The 19,674-nt window shown below is 40.2% G+C and overlaps 1 protein-coding gene across 1 annotated transcript in view; it reads left to right on the top strand.

Moving 5' to 3' along the window:
- LOC109904481 (sodium channel subunit beta-1) overlaps window positions 1-19,674 on the top strand; it is a 45,451-nt gene that overhangs the window by 1,892 nt on the left and 23,885 nt on the right. The window contains exon 2 of the mRNA XM_031788496.1: window positions 3,138-3,357. The gene's annotated coding sequence lies outside the window, so the exon portion shown is untranslated. The remainder of the gene's footprint in view (window positions 1-3,137; window positions 3,358-19,674) is intronic.

Here is a 19,674-nt window from a genome sequence, read left to right on the forward strand (position 1 = left end):
CTCCTCCATGCTTCACGTTGGGAACAACACAGAGATCATCCATTCACCTACTCTGCATCTCACAAATAATACACAAAGGTTGGAACCAAAAATCTCACATTTGGCCCAAAGGACAGATTAATGTCAATTGCTTGTGTTTCTTGGCCCAAGCAAGTCTATTCTTATTGGTGTCCTTTAGTAGTGGTTTCATCATAGCGCTTGATGGTTTTTGCAATTGCACTTGAAGAAACTTCCAAAGTTCTTGTAAGTTTCCGGATTGACTGACCGTCATGTCTTAAAGTAATGATGGACTGTCGTTTCTCTTTACTTATTTGAGCTGTTCTTGCCATAATCTGGACTTGGTCTTTTACCAAATAGTGCTATCCTCTGTTTACCAGCCCTACTTTGTCACAACACAACTGATTGGCTCAAATGCATTAAGAAGGAAAGAAATTCCACAAATTAACATTTAACAAGGCACACCTGTTATTTGAAATGCATTCCAGGTGACTGCCTCATGAAGCTGGTTGAGAGAATGCCAAGAGTGTGCAAAGCTGTCATCAAGGCAAAGGGTGGCAACTTTGAAGAATCTCAAATATGAAATATATTTGGATTAGTTGAACACTTTTTGATTCCATATGTGCTATTTCATGGTTTTCATGTCTTCACTATTATTCTACAATGTAGAAAATAGTACAAATAAAGACAAACCCTTGAATGAGTAGGTGTGTCCAAACTTTTGACTGGTACGGTATATATTTTATTTATATATATATAAATAAAAAAATGTGAATGGCATACTCAAGTTCTGTTCACAAAATGATCACGAGATAGCTAGCTACCTAGCTTGGTTAGCTAACGTTATCTAGCTATCTAAGTTTAGCGAGCTACAAATAGTTCGATGGGTAATGGCGCATTTTTAAGGTGTTAAACGAGGGAAAGAGTTAGAAGTGGTTTTATATTATATATATACAGCGGCTTGTGAAAGTATTCATCCCCCTTGGCATTTTTCCAATTTTGTTGCCTTACAACTTGAAATTAAAATGGATTTTGGTGGGTTTGTATCATATGATTTACACAACATGCCTACCACATTTTGTGAAAGAAACAAGAAATAGGACAAAAAAAAAACGGAAAACTTGAGCGTGCATAACTATTCACCCCCCAAAAGTCAATACTTTGTAGAGCCACCTTTTAGCAGCAATTACAGCTGCAAGTCTCTTGGGGTATGTCTCTATAAGCTTGGCACGTCTAGCCACTGGGATTTTTGCCCATTCTTCAAGGCAAAACTGCTCCAGCTCCTTCAAGTTGGTTGGGTTCTGCTGGTGTACAGCAATATTTAAGTCATACCACAGATTCTCAATTGGATTGATATCGGGGCTTTGACTAGGCCATTCCCAGACATTTAAATGTTTCCCCTTAAACCACTCAGGTGTTGCTTTAGTAGTATGCTTAGGGTCATTGTCCTGCTGGAAGGTGAACCTCCTTCCCAGTCTCAAATCTCTGGAAGACTGAAACAGGTTTCCCTCAAGAATTTCTCTGTATTTAGCGCCATCCATCATTCAATTCTGACCAGTTTCCCAGTCCCTGCCGATGGAAAACATCCCCACAGCATGATGCTGCCACCACCATGCTTCACTGGTATTGGATGGTATTCTCGGGGTGATGAGGGGTGTTGGGTTTGCGCAACACATAGCGTTTTCCTTGATGGCCAAAAAGCTCACTTTTAGTCTCATTTGACCAGAGTACCTTCTTCCATATGTTTGGGGAGTCTCCCATATGCCGTTTGGCTAACACCAAGCGTGTTTGCTTATTTTTTTCTTTAAGCAATGGCTTTTTTCCGGCCACTCTTCTGTAAAGTCCAGCTCCTTGGAGTGTACAGCTTAAAGTGGTCCTATGGACAGATACTCCAATCTCCGCTGTGGAGCTTTGCAGCACCTTCAGGGTTATCTTTGGTCTCTTTGTTACCTCTCTGATTAATGCCCTCCTTGCCTGGTCCGTGAGTTTTGGTGGGCGGCCCTCTCTTGACAGGTTTGTTGTGGTGCCATATTCTTTCCATTTTTTAATAATGGATTTAATGGTACTCTGTGGGATGTTCAAAGTTTCGGATGTTTTAATATAACCCAACTCTGATCTGTACTTCTCCACAACTTCGTCCCTGACCGGTTTTGAGAGCTCCTTGGTCTTCATAGTGCCGCTTACTTTGTGGTGCCCCTTGCTTAGTGGTGTTGCAGACTCTCGGAACTTTCAGAACAGGTGTACATATACTGAGATCATGTGACAGATCATGTGACACTTAGATTGCACACAGGTGGACTTTATTTAACTAATTATGTGACTTCTGAAGGTAATTGGTTGCACCAGATCTTATTTAGGGGCTTCATAGCAAAGGGGTGAATACATTTGCACGCATAATATTTCTGTTTTTTGGGGGGGGGGAACTGAAGTAATTTTTAAAATTTCATTTCACCAATATAGACTATTTTGTGTATGTCCATTACATGAAATCCAAATGAAAATCCACTTAAATTACAGGCTGAAATGCAACAAAATAGGAAAAATGCCAAGGGGGGTGAGTACTTTTGCAAGGCACTGTACCTCCTCCATTGTCCATACATTCATACAAACACACACCAAAGGATTGGGATAGCCTGGTTTGGTTATCTTGTTCTATCTAGGTGTAGTCGCTCACCTCTCTCTCTGCCATTGTAAAGTGTGTGTGCCCGGGCTGTGTTCAATAGATAACATTGTCGAAAGTTCAGATATAAATTAATTGTCTAGATATTATCTTGTGTGTGTTTCTGCCAGGCAGGTCTAGCAAGTATTCACATCATCTCTATTCATTAAATTAGACCTACTACTATCTTCAACGTGTGCATTGTCATCCATCTGAACTCAAACCTGTTGATGCAGTTCTTTATTTATGCTCTTTATTGAAGCTGGGTTGTATTCATTAGAGCACACAACATAATAAAACCTGTTTCCAAAAAACAAAACAAAGAAAGCATTTGATATTGCACAAGTTCAGATAATATTATTACGTGTTGTGCCTTCTAAACATTACCCTGTCCTTTACTGACTTCTTCTCTGTCCGTCTCTGTAGTGGCCTGTTGTTATTGTTGTATTGACGATGTTGTCTTCTGTTCTTATTTCCCCAGTGGCCTGGCTGCTTTGGGCTGGGCTGTGAGGTGGTCTCTGGGTGCTGGTCTAGGCAGAGAGGCAGGAGGAGCCTGCAGTGGAGGAGTGGCTGTGGGTGTTGAGGTGGTGCCCGTGCCTGTCCATGCCCAGGGTCCGGAGTAGATAGCAGCTAAAACGCTTTGCTCTGCCCTCCCAACAGACGCTGGTTGGAGGCAGCCTCAGCAACAGACTCAGGAACAGGTGAGTAATGGATGAATGGAGAATAACACAGAGAGAGAGAGAGAGACACACACACAAACGTGGTACAGTACTATAACAAGCAGGCTTAACATGCCCTCCCCAAACACACATACAGTGCATTCAGAAAGTATTCAGACCCCTTGACTTTTTCCACATTTTGTTATGTTACAACCATATTCTAAAGGGATTAAATTGTTTTTTTTCCCTCGTCAAGTTACACACAATACCCCATAATGACAAAGCAACTTTTTTTTTGTGCTAATTTATTAAATAGGAAACATTTAAATGTCACATTTACATAAAGTATTCAGACCCTTTACTCAATACTTTGCTCTGTCTGGTTGGAAGGGGAGCGTCGCTACACAGCTATTTTCAGGTCTCTCCAGAGATGTTTGATCAGGTTCATGATCTGGCTGGGCCATTCAAGGACAATCAGAGACTTGTCCCGAAGCCACTCCTGTGTTGTCTTGGCTGTGTGCTTATGGTCTTGTCCAGTTGGAAGGTGAACCTTCACCCCAGTCTGAGGTCTTGAACGCTCTGGAGCAGGTTTTCATCAAGGATCGCTCTGTATTTTCCTCCATTCATCTTTCCCTCGATCCTGAACAGTCCCTGCCGCTGAAAAAGATAAAGATACATGTTCTACATATAATTAAAGATACACTGGTTCTTAATGCAACCGCTGTGTCAGATTTTGAAAAAACGTTACGGAAAAAGCCTAACATTGCAATAATCTGAGACGGCGCTCAGACGTAACAATATTTCTCCGCCATGTTGGAGTCAACAGAAATACAGAATTACAACATAAATATTCCCTTACCTTTGATGATCTTTCATCAGAATGTAGTGCAAGGAGTCCTAGTTCCACAATAAATCATTGTTTTGTTCCATAATGTCCAATACTAGTGTCCAAGTAGCTGCATTTGCTATCACTTTCAGCTCACGTGCCCAAAAACTGACTGCTGGTCCAAGATCACTTGCATGAAAACTTCCAAAATATATATTCCAGGTCGAATAAACTGGTCAAACTAAGTACAAAATCAATCTTCAGGATGTTATAATCATATATATCCAATAACGTTCCAACCGGATCATTCGTTTTCATCTGGGGCTGATTGGAACAGCCGTAGCACTCACAGAGAAATGCGCCACAGCATAATGGCATTCTGTTGCGACACCGACTATTTTCCCTCCCATTAGGTCAAAGTTCACAGCAAATGCTCCATTACACTTTCTACTGAATGAGGACATCTAGTGGAAGGCGTAGGAAGTGTGTCCAGATCCATAACTTGTTGGGAAGGGAGGGGGCGATGACGTCAAAGTTGCCCCAACATTCAGAATTTCCAAACTTGTTTGGAAGATTGCCTGCCCTATGAGTTCTGTTATACTCACAGACATAATTCAAACAGTTTTACTTTTCTATCCAATAGCAATAATAATATGCATATATTAGCAATCTAGGACAGAGTTTGATGCAGTTCACTATGGGCACGCAATTCATCCAAAGTGAAAATACTGCCCCCTATCCACAACAAGTTTTAATCATGGTCTGGGAGTCCTTTGGGTGCCTTTTGGCAAGCAGGGTGTTATGTGCCTTTTACTGAGGAGTGACTTCATTTAACCACTACCACAAATGCCTGATTAGTGGAGTGCTGCAGAGATGGGTCTCCTTCTAGAAGGTGCTCCCATCTCCACAGAGGCACTCTGGAACTCTTTCAGCGTGACCGTTGGGTTCTTTGTCACCTCCCTGACCAAGGCCCTTCTACCTCAAATACTCAGTTTAGCCAGATGGCCAGCTCTAGGAAGAGTCTTGGTGGTCCCAAACTTCTTCAATTTAAGAATTATGGGGGACACTGTGTTCTTGGGGACCTTTAATGCTATAGACATTTTTTGGTATCTTTCCCCAGATCTGTGCCTCGACACAATCCTGTCTCAGCGCTCTACGGACAATTCCTTCGACCTCAAGGCTTGGTTTTTGCTCTGATATGCACTGTCAACTGTGGGACCTTGTATAGACAGGTATGTGCCTTTCATGTCCAATCAATTGAATTTACCACAGGTGGACATTTCAAGGATGATCAATGGAAACAGGATGCACTTGAGCTCAATTTCGAGTCTCATAACAAAGTGTCTGAATACTTATGTAAATGAGGTATTTCTGTATTTTATTTTTAATACATTTTTGCTTTGTCATTTTGTAATAAAATGTGCAAAAAGTTGTTCTAATTTTTCAGAGTAAATAACTCACGGACACTAGAGAAGCTTAACCAAGGGTCGACATAGCTGTATTCAGACGAAGGCATGTTTCCATCATTACAAGTATATATACTCTACTTTAGACACTCCTCCTTCTCTCCAATCCTTACATCTTATGGTTCGACAGGAAGAGGATAATAGGATAATAAACCATAATTTCTCCCTTCAGGGCATCTGACCTGACCTCAACCCTCCTTCGCCTAATCCACAGATGTCCATCCACTTCCCATATAGCAATCCTGTGACTTCCTCCCGTCCACCTAACAGATTCCAAAGTCATCTGTCTTTCTACAGAGAACCATTAACTTCTGATGTAAAAACCGGTCTCTTACACTCCTTTATATGTTCAAAGTTTACCCCGAATCCAAGTCAAGTGGTCTGAATACGTTCCGAATGCACTACTTAATTTATTTACGCAAGGCTCATTCCATGGTAAATTAAATGTGTAGGCCTATTTGATGCAGTTGAATATTAGTCTGTTACTACCACAAGACGGTCATATCTTCTTCCTTCCCATCCTGACTGACTTACATTTATATCTTTTTACATTTACACTTACATTTACACTCTCAAGGTCAGGGCGTGACACATCTATTCCCTGCTCTTAACCAACCTCATTTACTGCCTTTAAAAAAATATAGCTGACATGGCTGACTTGCTTAAACAATTGTGGTTTCTACTGACAATTGAGATGCACAATCTATGGCATAAGGGTACGACAAGTGGATAAGAGGCAATCCGTAATTTCGATTAAGACATTAATGAGCGAGCTAGGATGGACGTAGTCAATATAACTATTTGTTCAGCACTTTTGAAATGTACAGCGACAGAATTCAGAACATGGGCCGTTCTTACAGTCAGAACCGTAGGATAAATACAAGGGGCATATAAAGCAGACAATGAAAGCTCTTACAATATTCAATGATTACATTTCTCAAAAACAGGTTATAGGCTACATGTGCACCACCAAGTCAGAACAGTAGGTAAAATTAAGAGGTGCAAATAGACCAAATTATTAGGGTGAGGCACATGGGCTACTAACAGCTTACTACACAAAATACACACTTAGTATTACTTTCTTAGCTACAGTATACATATCTCCCTGGCATATTACATAATTTATTCAGCAGCATACAAGACATTTTAGGACTTACCTTGTTGTGCTGTGTTCACTTGAACAGTTCCTTTGTGACCAAATTTTGTCATCAGACTTTGTCATCATTCTCTGCTTTCAAGACAACTGGGAACTCAACAAAAAAAAGGTTGAGTCATGATGATCTTAAGGTCATAGCTCTAGAAAGAGGCCCGAGTTCCCAATTTATAATTCCGAGTTGGATTAAAGTTCAAAATGTATTTTCCCAGTCGTAGCTCGTTTTTCCCGAGTTCCCAGTTGTCTTGAACTCACTAAAGTCAGATTTTGCAGTTCTGAGTTAACAGTTGTTTTGAGCGCGGCACAAATCATGCTTAATTGACAGCATGGCCAATGTTTATAATTTTAAACTAGAAAAAGAGATCCTTAATCTTATGCTTGGAACCACACAGCTACATCCACAGCCACTCCACTGAATAGCAGGCTAATGATTGCTTTGCAATGCTTGCAGTTAGCCACTGATTCCTTCCAAAACACTCATTGTTGAATTAGCTATTTCCAACTTGTAATGTTTATGTCTAGCACCGATACGTTTTATCTATAATTTCTCTTCATATGAAAAGGATTAAAAAGGATTTGACAGTAGACTGTCGACCTCATTCATGATGATGACTGCTAGCTAAGATTTTGAAAGTATGATGTTGACATGATCAAAGCTACTGTAGATATAATGTGATTTGACGTAATTTTATCTGTGGCCAATGACCTTGAGCCTTCTTGGAAAGGCACTTCGAATATAACTCTATGGCAGCACCCAAGGGGCTAGAATTTTCGATGTAGTGTCCCCATGAGTGACAGAACACTGAGCCAATCACAGCGCAACGCTCAGTATTTCCTCTTGGCATGCCCCACCACCACAGATAGCACTGAGCTAGGCTGAAACAATTGCATTTTGGAGCTGTCTTACTCAAGAAAACAAAAAAGAGACCATATTCGTATGCGGCTTTATTAACTCAATTATATACACTATCGTTCAAAAGTTTGGGGTCACTTAGAAATGTCCTTTTTTTAAATAAAGCACATTTTTGTTCATTAAATTAACATCAAAATGTTCAGAAATACAGTGTAGACATTGTTAATGTTGTAAATGACTATTGTAGCTGGGAACGGCTGATTTTAATGGAATATCTACATAGTCATACAAATGCCCATCATCAGCAACCATTACTCCTGTGTTCCAATGGCACGTTGTCTTAGCTAATCAAAGTTGATAATTTTAAAAGGCTAATTGATCATTAGAAAACCCTTTTGCAATTATGTTAGCTAATTAAAGAAGCAATAAAACTGGCGGCCTTCTTTAGACTAGTTGAGTATCTGGAGCACCAGCATTTGTTGGTTCAATTAAAAGCTCAAAATGTCCAGAAACAAAAAAACTTTTTCCGAAACTCGTCAGTCTATTCTTGTTCTGAGAAATGAAGGCTATTTCATGCGAGAAATTGCCAAGAAACTGAAGATCTCATACAACACGGTGTACTATTCCCTTCACAGAACAGCGCAAAATGGCTAGAAAGAGGATTGGGAGACCCCGGTGCACAACTGAGCAAGAGGACAAGTACATTAGTGTGTCTAGTTTGAGAAACAGACATCTCACAAGTCCTCAACTGGCAGCTTTATTAAATAGTGCCCACCAATCTCAACGTCAACAGTGAAGAGGCGACATCGGGAGGCTGGCCTGTCTGTGTTCTTTTGCCCATCTTAAACTTTTCTTTTTTATTGGCCAGTCTGAGATATGGCTTTTTCTTTGCAACTCTGCCTAGAAGGTCAGCATCCCAGAGTCATCCATTCTCTGTTAATGTTGAGACTGGTGTCATTTCTAAACTTTATGAGGGTAATATCAAAATTACATTAAGCCATTGTTTTTATGGAAAATACAAGCATGATCTAATGTCGCAGCAAACACAACATTACATTTGGAACTTAATTTGGCCAAAGAAAATGACAAAGAAAATGCTAGTGCCTACCATACCCACCAAATTATATCAATAGGCTAATAATATTTACTTTACAAAAGGCCTACTTATGACCTATCTTAAAATAAATACGATTGAACTTAATTTAGCCAACAAAAATGTCTCAACAGAATGAAACAAAACACATTTTGCATACTTTAATAACTGGATAAGATAATAAATAGGGCTACAATGATAACAATGATATACGATAATAATAATAATAATAATAATAACAAAACAAATTATTATAAACACAAAATAATAAATAAATGAAGTTCCCAAATTGCATCCTATCTGAATAGCGAATTGCAAAAAAATAAAAAATATGTTTTGATAATGCCTTCTATCATGTAAATAACATTTAATTCCAAGAATTCCAGCACCCCCAACTCAAAACATCTTCCCTTGGCTATGCCCTGGACTGAAGAGGCAGACAAATAGGAGAAATGTGGTGGACTAAATGAGAGACAATTACATATTTCTCAAGGTAGGAATATTGCAAAAAACTCTGATCGATGTCTCACTCGAGAATAAAACCTCCCACGTTATGACATCGGTCAGTATTGAAATCTGACATGTAGGATAAACGTGTTTGCGATCCAAAAGTCGTATTCCTATTAACTGAGAGTGGCTTTAGCCCAATGCTACATAATACCAGTTTTTGCCTGCTTAAACAGCAATAGCTCAGTTACACATGATTATATAAAATGACCCCAGGAATTGATAGAACATCGCTCAGAGATGCACAAAAACAATATAACAATCAAAATGGATGAACCTTTCATTTAACCTCTATTTAGGAAGAATAGATGAGGATCTTCTTCATCATTATTTATCGAGTCATTCATTAGCTATTATTACCATCAGAATATCCCAATAATTAAAAAGGCCAGCTTCTACATTCTTGTACCTTTTTTCATTACCATTATAAGCATCTTATTGTGTCTGTAGGTTTGAGTAAATTTAGTGGAGGGTAAATGCAAGTGAACACAAAATTTACCCGAAATTGTTTTTGCCATGTAGTAAAGGTGCTTTTGCAGTCCACTCATAGACTTAGATAGATATCGCTTCATTGTATCTGTCTGTCCCATTATGGGGTCAGCATGCTCTTGTGGGGTCAACATGGGGTCAGCATGCTCATGCTCTCTATTACGGGCAGCATGCTCTTGAGGCATCTTCATTTTGAAGTAGTCAATTTTCTTCTTCTACTACTTCTATGAGATGGAAAGCAAACCTGCAGTGTGTTGTTTTAAAGGTATAAAGCAAAATGTTGCAGATTTACTGCCACCTGCAGTTATGGAATGTTTACTCATGAGTATAAAGACTCTAAAAATGTTCCCTTGGTGCCCCAACTTCCTAGTTAATTAAAGTTTACATGATTAGTTTAATCACATAAGGGATAATTACACATAGAGAATTTATTTGAAAATATAATAGCCTTCACATTTAATGATAGTCACGCTACAACACATAGCTTGGGCACCATAAGCCACTTTGTTCTATTCCTTCAGGCTACTATTTAATTTTTAAAATTTTTAATTTTACCTTTATTTAACCAGGCAAGTCAGTTAAGAACACATTCTTATTTTCAATGAAGGCCTGGGAACAGTGCGTTAACTGCCTGTTCAGGGGCAGAACGACAGATTTGTACCTTGTCAGCTCGGGGGTTTGAACTCACAACCTTCCGGTTACTAGTCCAACGCTCTAACCACTAGGCTACGCTGCCGCCCAAAACTACTATCTCTATCTTGAGTCACACACACACCACATCTTATCTATGAATGCAGGCTCAGTCAAACCGGAGACATATGTCTCACATGCACCACTAATCATAGAATGGAATGTGGCTGTAAAATATTTTATCACCAAGCCATCACTTAATCAGTTGCCAACTCAAACTTCAAAAGACTCTCAGTTCACTCAGAATGAAAAGAAAGAGTTCTAAGAACCCTACTTTATGTCACATGGAATGATGCTGGAGAGACGAAGCAGGTACGGGGAGTCAAACATTTAATAAAGAACGGACATGGAATTAGACAGGAACAGCGTCAGCAAACAGGTAACACAAGCAAAAGACAATCAATACAGTAGCCGCCGAGCCAACTGAGGCAAGGCAACCTCTTAAGCCAGCCAGGGCGTGAAAGCCCGACGGGCTTGGCTTAGGCACCCCCAGTTTCATCGGCGGCGACCCAGAGCCGATGCCACCATACCAACCGGAACACCAGTACTCCCCGATGCTTCGTGTGATGGTCTTCTGTATTCTGTCACATGGAATGACGCTGGGGAGACGAAGCAGGTACGGGGAGTCAAGCATTTAATAAAGAACAGACATGGAATGAGACAGGAACAGCGTCAGCAAACTAATAATACAAATAAATAATTAATTGCGACATTCAGGAATGAGACTGATGGAGTAATAATGCATTAATAGAAGACTGTAATCGACAAGATATGAAAATATCTGAAGAGTTAATTCGGGAAATAGAGTCTTTAAATATTTTCCTGTGGTGCCCTGACTTCCTAGTTAATTAAAGTTTACATGATTATTATAGTCACGTAAGGAATAATTACAGATAGAGAATTGATTTGATAATATAACAGTCTTCACATTTAATGATAGTCATGCAACGAGAGAAGGCTGGGGCACCATAAGCCACTTTGGGTTCATCCTGTGGTCATCTGCCTCTGGTGTTATTTCCCAGAAGCAAGGATGAGAATAAACAATGAAATGTTTGTCCTATTCATTCAGGCTACTATCTCTATCTCGAGTCACACACACACCACATCTTATCTATGAATGCAGGCTCAGTCAGACCGGAGACATATGTCTCACAAGCACCACTAATCATAGAATGGAAATTGGCTGTAAAGTTTTTTAGCACCAAGCCATCACTTAATCAGTTGCCAACCCAAGCTTCAAAAGAATCCCTTCAGTTCACTCAGAATGAAGAGAGAGTCCTAAGAACCCTACTCTATCACATGAAAACAACCTTTTGGTAAAAAAAACAGCATCATAACATAATCTTATCATTTTCAAGTCAGTTCGTCAAATTTCTGCCCATCTAGAGCTGCCCCGGTCAACTGTAAGTGCTGTTATTGTGAAGTGGAAACGTCTAGCAAACAACAATAGGCCACACAAGCTTACAGAATGTAACTGCTGAGTGCTGAAGCCATTAAAAATCATCTGTCCTCGGTTACCCCCGTGCACAAAGTGAGGTCCATACAGAAATGATTTGTTGAGATCCGTGTGGAAGAACTTTACTGGCCCGCACAGAGCCCTAACCCTAACCCCATCGAACACCTTTGGGATTAATTGGAACGCCGACTGCGAGCCAGGCCTAATCGCCCAACATCAGTGCCCGTCCTCACTAATGTTCTTGTGGCTGAATGGTCGCAAGTCCATACAGCAGTTTTCCAACATCTATTGGAAAGCGCTGTCCACAGGCATGTGCTGAAATCACATCAAATCTTGAATCGTGCCATAGATATGCTCTCCAAGGTTGTGAATGTCTTTGCTGCGGTCCCAGGCACATCAAAGATATCATGCAGGCCACTTTAGACGTCCTTATTTCGAAAAACGGTTGTTGTTTTTTTACAAATAATTAGGTCTGTAGGTCTGCAGGTCTGCATTAGGCTCATGGTCATATCCCTATATATGCCATATAGTGCTGGCACATCGATAGGCAGTGCATATGAAATAATTTTACTTTTCAACCACGTTTTAGTTTTCTCCTTTCATCCAGCAAACGGATCGGCTGGTCAGAATAACACTGGCCTAGACTGAGGCTATGTTCCTATGACCATTATGGTATCCAGTAGTAGGCTACCCCCCCCCCCCCCCAACCAGAACATCCCCACACACCCACCCCTTCATTCTTTACATCCGTCACACCCACCCCCGCCCACTAACAGGCACCACTCTCTGCCTTATTGAACAGGCCTAAAAACATCATGTCAAAGTTCACTTTTTTTTTAAATCATTAAATATGAAAAATACACATTAAAACATTATGAAAATGTAATACATCATTGCATTGTAGGTGCCAATAGTACACCATGCATCACTCCCTGTCTGGTGTTATTTTTACTCCAGTGCATCTGACTGCAGCAACCAAGCTGTCTTTCCTGTTTCATACATCTTTAAGGGTTTGTTTGAACCATCATTAAATGTGAAGACTGTTATATTATCGAACCAATTCTCTATGTGTAATTATTCCTTACGTGATTAAACTAATCATGTAAACTTGAATTAACTAGGAAGTCAGGGGCACCATGGGACAATGTTTAAAGAGTCTCTATTTCCCGAATGAACTCTTCAGATATTTTCAAATCTTATCAATTACAGTCATCTATTAATGTATTATTACCTCATCAGTCTCATTCCTGAATGTCGCAAATCCTTAGATATCTGCACGAACCCTAAATTAAATCATGAATCAGCGATATACAAATTGGCTTGATTATTTATTTATTAACTAACTAATCAATCACAGAATTACATAAACACACATGATAGTTATACATTGGTTACTCACATGATACACTGAAAAGTCCCTAGTGGGCTAAACCGAAAAGACTGCTTGGTAGACAAAGGAAAGGGGTGGGGACAGTTCAAGAGCGGGAAACTCAGAGTAGACCCACGTACATATAGTTCACTACACTCATGGAAATGCTAATACTTTGAACATGCACAGCTGCTCATTTGAAAAGAAATTGCAATTTACATATTTACGAGTGTATGCCTTTGTTGTCTCTCTCTGTGATAGCCGGATCCGTCTGCTGGATAGTCAGTCGACAGAAAGTCTCTGGTTTGTCCACCAGAGATCAAAGTCTTTCGTAGTTGTAGCTTGTTATAATGGATACGTCAGGCATATCATTCGGTTGTTCGACCAGTTGCGTTTACCAGACAAAAGTACTTAAACAGCTGCAGACTGAATAATTGGTTTTTAGTTTGTAGATTTCTTAACCATTTCAGCGTGGGGATGATCCCCACGTTCTCTGGTCTTGTCCTTCGGTAGAGTTGTTTGCAACATCTGGCTCACGCCGTAGTCTGCTTGGTCTATAGAATCAAATCAAATCAAATTGTATTTGTCACATGTGCCGAATACAACAATGCAGTTTTAAGAAAATAAACAAACAAAAAATAAAGAGATAAGAAAATAATTAAAGAGCAGCAATAAATAACAATAGCGGGGCAATATACAGGGGGTAACGGTACAGAGTCAACATGCGGGGGCACAGGTGTCAAGGTACCAGGTGTCAGGTGTCAGGTGTCAAGGTAATTGAGGTAATATGTACATGTACAGTTATTAAAGTGACTATGCATAGATAATAACAGAGAGTAGCAGTAGCATAGAAGGGGGGAGGCAATCCAAATAGTCTGGGTAGCCATTTGATTAGCTGTTTCGGAGTCTTATGGCTTGGGGGTAGAAGCTGTTCAGATGCCTCTTGGACCTAGACATGGCACTCCGGTACAACTTGCCGTGCGGCAGCAGAGTGGGGTGGCTGGAGTCTTTGACAATTTTTAGGGCCTTCCTCTGACACCAAATGGTATAGAGGTCCTGGATGGCCGGAAGCTTGGCCCCGATGATGTACTGGGCCGTACGCACTACCCTCTATAGTGCCTTGCGGTCGGAGGCTGAGCAGTTGCCATACCAGGCAGTGATGCAACCCGTCAAGGATGTGCTTGATGGTGCAGCTGTAAAACGGGTGGCGGCCTGTCAGGAAGTCCAGGATCCAGTTGCAGAAGGAGGTGTTTAGTCCCAGGGTCCTTAGCTTAGTGATGAGCTTTGAGGGCATAAAGGTGTTGAAATCTGAGCTCTAGTCAATGAATAGCAATCTCTCATAGGTGTTCCTTTTGTCCAGGTGTGAAAGAGCAGTGTGGAATGCAATAGAGATTGCATCATCTGTGGATCTGTTGGTGCAGTATGTAAATTAGAGTGGATCTAGCGTTTCTGGGATAATGGTGTTGATGTGAGCCATGACCACCTTTTCAAAGCATTTCATGGCTACAGATGTGAGAGTCCGGGTTGGTAGTCATTTAGACAGGTTACCTTAGTGTACTTGGGCACAGGGACTGTGGTCTGCTGTGAAGGGAGTAGTACACAGTGTTGTACGAGATCTTCAGTTTCTTGGCAATTTCTCGCATCGAATAGCCTTCATTTCTCAGAACAAGAATAGACTGAAGAGTTTCAGAAAAAAGTTTTTGTTTCTGGCCATTTTGAGCCTGTAATCGAACCCACAAATGCTGATGCTCCAGATACACAACTAGTCTAAAGAAGGCCAGTTCTATTGCTTCTTTAAGCAGCATATGTTTTCAGCTGTGCTAACATAATTGCAAAAGAGTTTTCTAATGTTCAATTAACCTTTAAAAAGTATAAACTTGGATTAGCTAACACAACGTGCCATTGGAACACAGGAGTGATGGTTGCTGATAATGGGCCTCTCTAAATCTGCCGTTTCCATCTAAATAGTCATTTACAACATTAACAATGTCTACACTTTATTTCTGATCAATTTGATGTTATTTTAATTTACAAAAAAATAGATTTCTTTCAAAAACAAGGACATTTCTAAGTGACCCCAAACTTTTGAAAGGTAGTATATATATATATAATAAAATAAGACCTTGGCACACCTTTTTTGGGGGAGTTTCTCCCATTCTTCTCTACAGATCCTCTCATGCTCTGTCAGGTTGGATGGTGTGTGTTGCTGAACAGCTATTTTTAGGTCTCCCCAGAGATGTTTGATGGGGTTCAAGTCTGAGCTCTGGCTGGGCCCCTCAAGGACATTCAGAGACTTGTCCTGAAGCCACTCCTGTGTTGTCTTGGCTGTGTGCTTAGGATCATTGTACTGTTGGAAGGTGAACCGTCGCCCCAGTCTGAGGTACTAAATTGTAGAATAATAGACATCAAAGCTATGAAATAACACTTATGGAATCATATAGTAACCAAAAAAGTGTATCCCAAAAATATTTGATGGCAGCTTTGCAAAGCTTTGCACACTCTTGGCAATCTCTCAACCAGCTTCATGAGGTAGTCACCTGGAATGCCTTTCAATTAACAGGTGTGCCTTCTAAAAAGTTAATTTGTTGAATTTCTTTCCCTCTTAATGTGTTTGAGCCAATCAGTTGTGTTGTGACAAGGTATACAGACGATAGCCCTATTTGGTAAAAGATCAAGTCCATATTATGGCAAGAACAGCTCAAATAAGTAAAGAGAAATTACAGTCCATCATTACCTTAAGACATGAATGTCAGTCAATATGGAACATTTCAAAACCTTTGAAAGTTTCTTCAAGTGCAGTCACAAAAAAACATCATGATGAAACTGGCTCTCATGAGATACGGCCACAGGAATGGAAGACCCAGAGTTACCTCTGCTGTGAAGGATAAGTTACCAGCCTCAGAAATTGCAGCTGAAATAAATGCTTCACAGAGCTCAAGTAACAGACACATCTCAATATCAATTGTTCAGAGGAGACTGCGTGAATCAGGCCAGTGTGAAGGAAAAGCAGCCAACAAGTGCTCATCATATGTGGGAACTCCTTCAAGACTGTTGGAAAAGCATTCCAGGTTAGCTTTTGTAGGGAAGCTAATTATCCATCATGGATGACATTCCTGGGAGTGTGTAAACTTGAATTTTTTATTACCATGGCATTTTTGTTTGTTCTCTATAGTCATGTCCTGTAAAATGTATAAATTGACCAATTAACTGAAACGTTGCACATACACTGCTGCTTGCTTGTGGACAACATCTCAATTTACACCTAGAATCCTATCTCACTGTATGGCCTTTCTCTTCCAAAGTGCTATATGCCAAAATGTCTAGGAACCAATCTTATGATCCCGGACGAGCCCCCACTTGTCACGAACCGGCTCATAGCCCATAACAAAAAGGGAGACAATGTGGAGATAAAGAATAACAAAATATATTTATTTAACTGAAGTAAAGTAAACACAATTAACAATGCTGTGTGTTTAGTCAGTAGTGAGTGGTCGCGTGTATACATGTGATAATGAGGGGTGTTGAAAGGTGCCAACGCAAACGAACCAAATAGCCACAAAAATGCCACAATCAAATTCTGTCTGCGTCTGCATGGAGAGAGTCTCCTCTGTGAATGTGGAAGTGGTGTATTTATCCTAGGACACACCTGAGCCCAGGTGTGTCCCATTTCTCTGACGACCCTCCCGGCTCCGCCCACCGACATCCTGTTAAGGAAAACAAGAGCAAAGAGACAGAATTCGGCAGACAGAGTGGGAGGGTGTAGATCGCACAACTTTGCTGATACGAGACAGGTTCTTGTGGCCGTACATGCAAAGAGAGATAGAGCATCGTGTCATGAGAAGCTGCCTGAAAGAGAAAAAACTTTGCTGTGAAATGAGAGCACCACTGACCAACATAGTGACAACTCAGTCGTTTGAATTTGTATCAATAGACTTTCCCCACTTAGACAAATACAAGGGCGGTTATGAGTGATAATCTACACTTTCACACGCTTTGCCCAGGCGTATGCTACAACCTATAAAATCAGGCAAAACAGTGACTGACCGGATCTTCAATGACTACGCTTTGAAGTTTGGATTTCCTACAAGAATACATCACAATCAAGTAGGAGAATTCGAAAACCAGCTACTACAGTTCCTACAAAAGTACAGTGTTATAGGGTTAAGGACAACTCCCTACCATCCACAGGGGAATGGAACGCATTAATATAACATTATTATAGATGCTCAAGACAATCACAGACAGAGGGAAAACAAACTGGAAAGAGTCCCTGATCAATCTGCTGCATGTATGCAACTGTACTCGCTGTGAGGTGACAGGATTCTCTCCATTTTACCTCCTGTATTGACGAATATACAGACCACCCATTAACGTTCTCTTCAACTTGAACTCGGGGTCAGGAAACCACAATCATTAGAAGTACACTAATAAATGGAAATAAGGAATGCAGGAAGCATACGGAATCGCAAGGGAGAAGTTTAAAAAGTCAGCAGACGGGCAAAAGAAACTACGACAGCAAAGTCAGAACTTTAGTGTTGCAGCCAGGCGATCATTTCCTCATCAGAAACATGACACCACGTGGAGGTACAGGCAAACTTCAGAATCACTGAGAAGACAACATTCATACACTTGTATGCCAGGTGGGAGAAGACCTTCTAATCTACTAACTGAAACCAGAGCAAGGAAAAGGAATGTCTGACGAGACTTGCATCACAACCTACTCTTACTGTTTGACAACCTGCCTCTGAAAGTTCAAAAACAGCAAAACTCCAAGTCAAAGTGAAGATGAACAAGCAAAATGAACGGACAAATGGAAGAACTCAAACAGGACAATGATGAATACTACAGATATGAAATACCGTCTTGGACGTACCCAGAAAGAAGTGAAAGTACTGATGTAGAACCTGCCGAACACGTAGTGGAACCCGAACAGGACACATCTGTGGACAACCCAATGCCTCTGCTAGAAGAGACTCAGATCAAAGTGGAACAAACAGTGGACTTACCTGTTGAACAAACAGTGGACTTACCCGTGGACAAAGAAGTTGCAGCTCCTCTGTTACCAGCTCAAAGTGTCCGCAACAGTGAACGCAGACCGCCAAAGCTCTTCACGTATGACAACCACGGAACTCCAGCCTATTACAATGCAAGAACACCAAACAATGTAATGTTCCAGTACCTTCCTATGTACTATGCAAACCCACAAGCAATGGCCTCATGGACAACTCCTGTTAAACCCTACCAGTACCAGCAGTATATCTATCGAATCTAAAAGAGTACTAGCCAACACAGAAATATATATTTATCTGAAATTTACAGAAATGTATTAATTTAACAAGCGCTCCGCATATGTGGGAACTCCTTCATCAAGACTGTTGGAAAAGCATTCATTTGAAGCTGGTTGAGAGAATTCCAAGAGTGTGCAAAGCTGTCATAAAGGCTACTTTGAAGAATTTCAAATTAAAATATATTTCGATTTTTAACACGTTTTTGGTTACTACATACTGTTTTGGTTACTATTCCATATGTGTTATTTCATAGTTTTGATGTCTTCATTATTCTATAATGTAGAAAATAGTAAAAATAAAGAAAACCCCTTGAATATGAGTAGGTGTGTCCAAACTTTTGACTGGTACTGTTTGCAACAACAACAAAAAGATATATTTTCACTTTGTCATTATTGGGTATTGTGTGGAGTTGATTTAAAATAATTGACGTGTACGAACACACGGGTGTGATAATTCTACAGTATACGCTCAAACAAGTGTGAATAGAACACTTAGTTCTACGTCTAGTTACGATTGACGCAACAGTCAGTGTTTGAGCTGGCCACACTGTTGTTACACAGAAACATTTTGCACAAACATTTACAATGTTGTGTCCTCAATGTGAATAGTTTATTTTTGGAGGCAATGTTCAGACATTCATAGAAGTAGCAACAGCATAACACAATTCTCATCCAAGTCTGAAAATGTAAGCTATATTATTTATAGTACTAACACAAACGATCATATTTAGCCAATTCTCGGCTGATAGAAACCATAATATGAATTAGTTAATAGCAATTACTATTTACAATTCATCACATCACGGGTGAGCTCATCGAAATAATTTTTAAAATTCAAAAGTAATCCGACGGTGGGTAGTTTTTGCACACCTCCATGTTTGTTTTTCTTCGTCAACCAAAGATAAGAAGAGGTGACAATACGAGTTTGGTTTGTTTGCAGTATGCATGTTGAAGGCAAAGTTGTCATGGTCGTCTACCATCATTCATCAAAAGATAAGTGAAACATCCCTTCACCACATTTTGCTAAAGCATCTTTGGTCTGACAAACGTTTACGTGACATCCAGAATACATTGAATGATGTCAATATGTCTCCATACATAGCCAGCAAATAGCTTAGCATTAGCTCATCATAATCAGTACAACCTTAAAAAAAAGATTTTACACACATC

The sequence above is a fragment of the Oncorhynchus kisutch genome, linkage group LG14 (genome assembly GCF_002021735.2).
Source record: "Oncorhynchus kisutch isolate 150728-3 linkage group LG14, Okis_V2, whole genome shotgun sequence".
Lineage (NCBI taxonomy): Eukaryota > Metazoa > Chordata > Actinopteri > Salmoniformes > Salmonidae > Oncorhynchus > Oncorhynchus kisutch.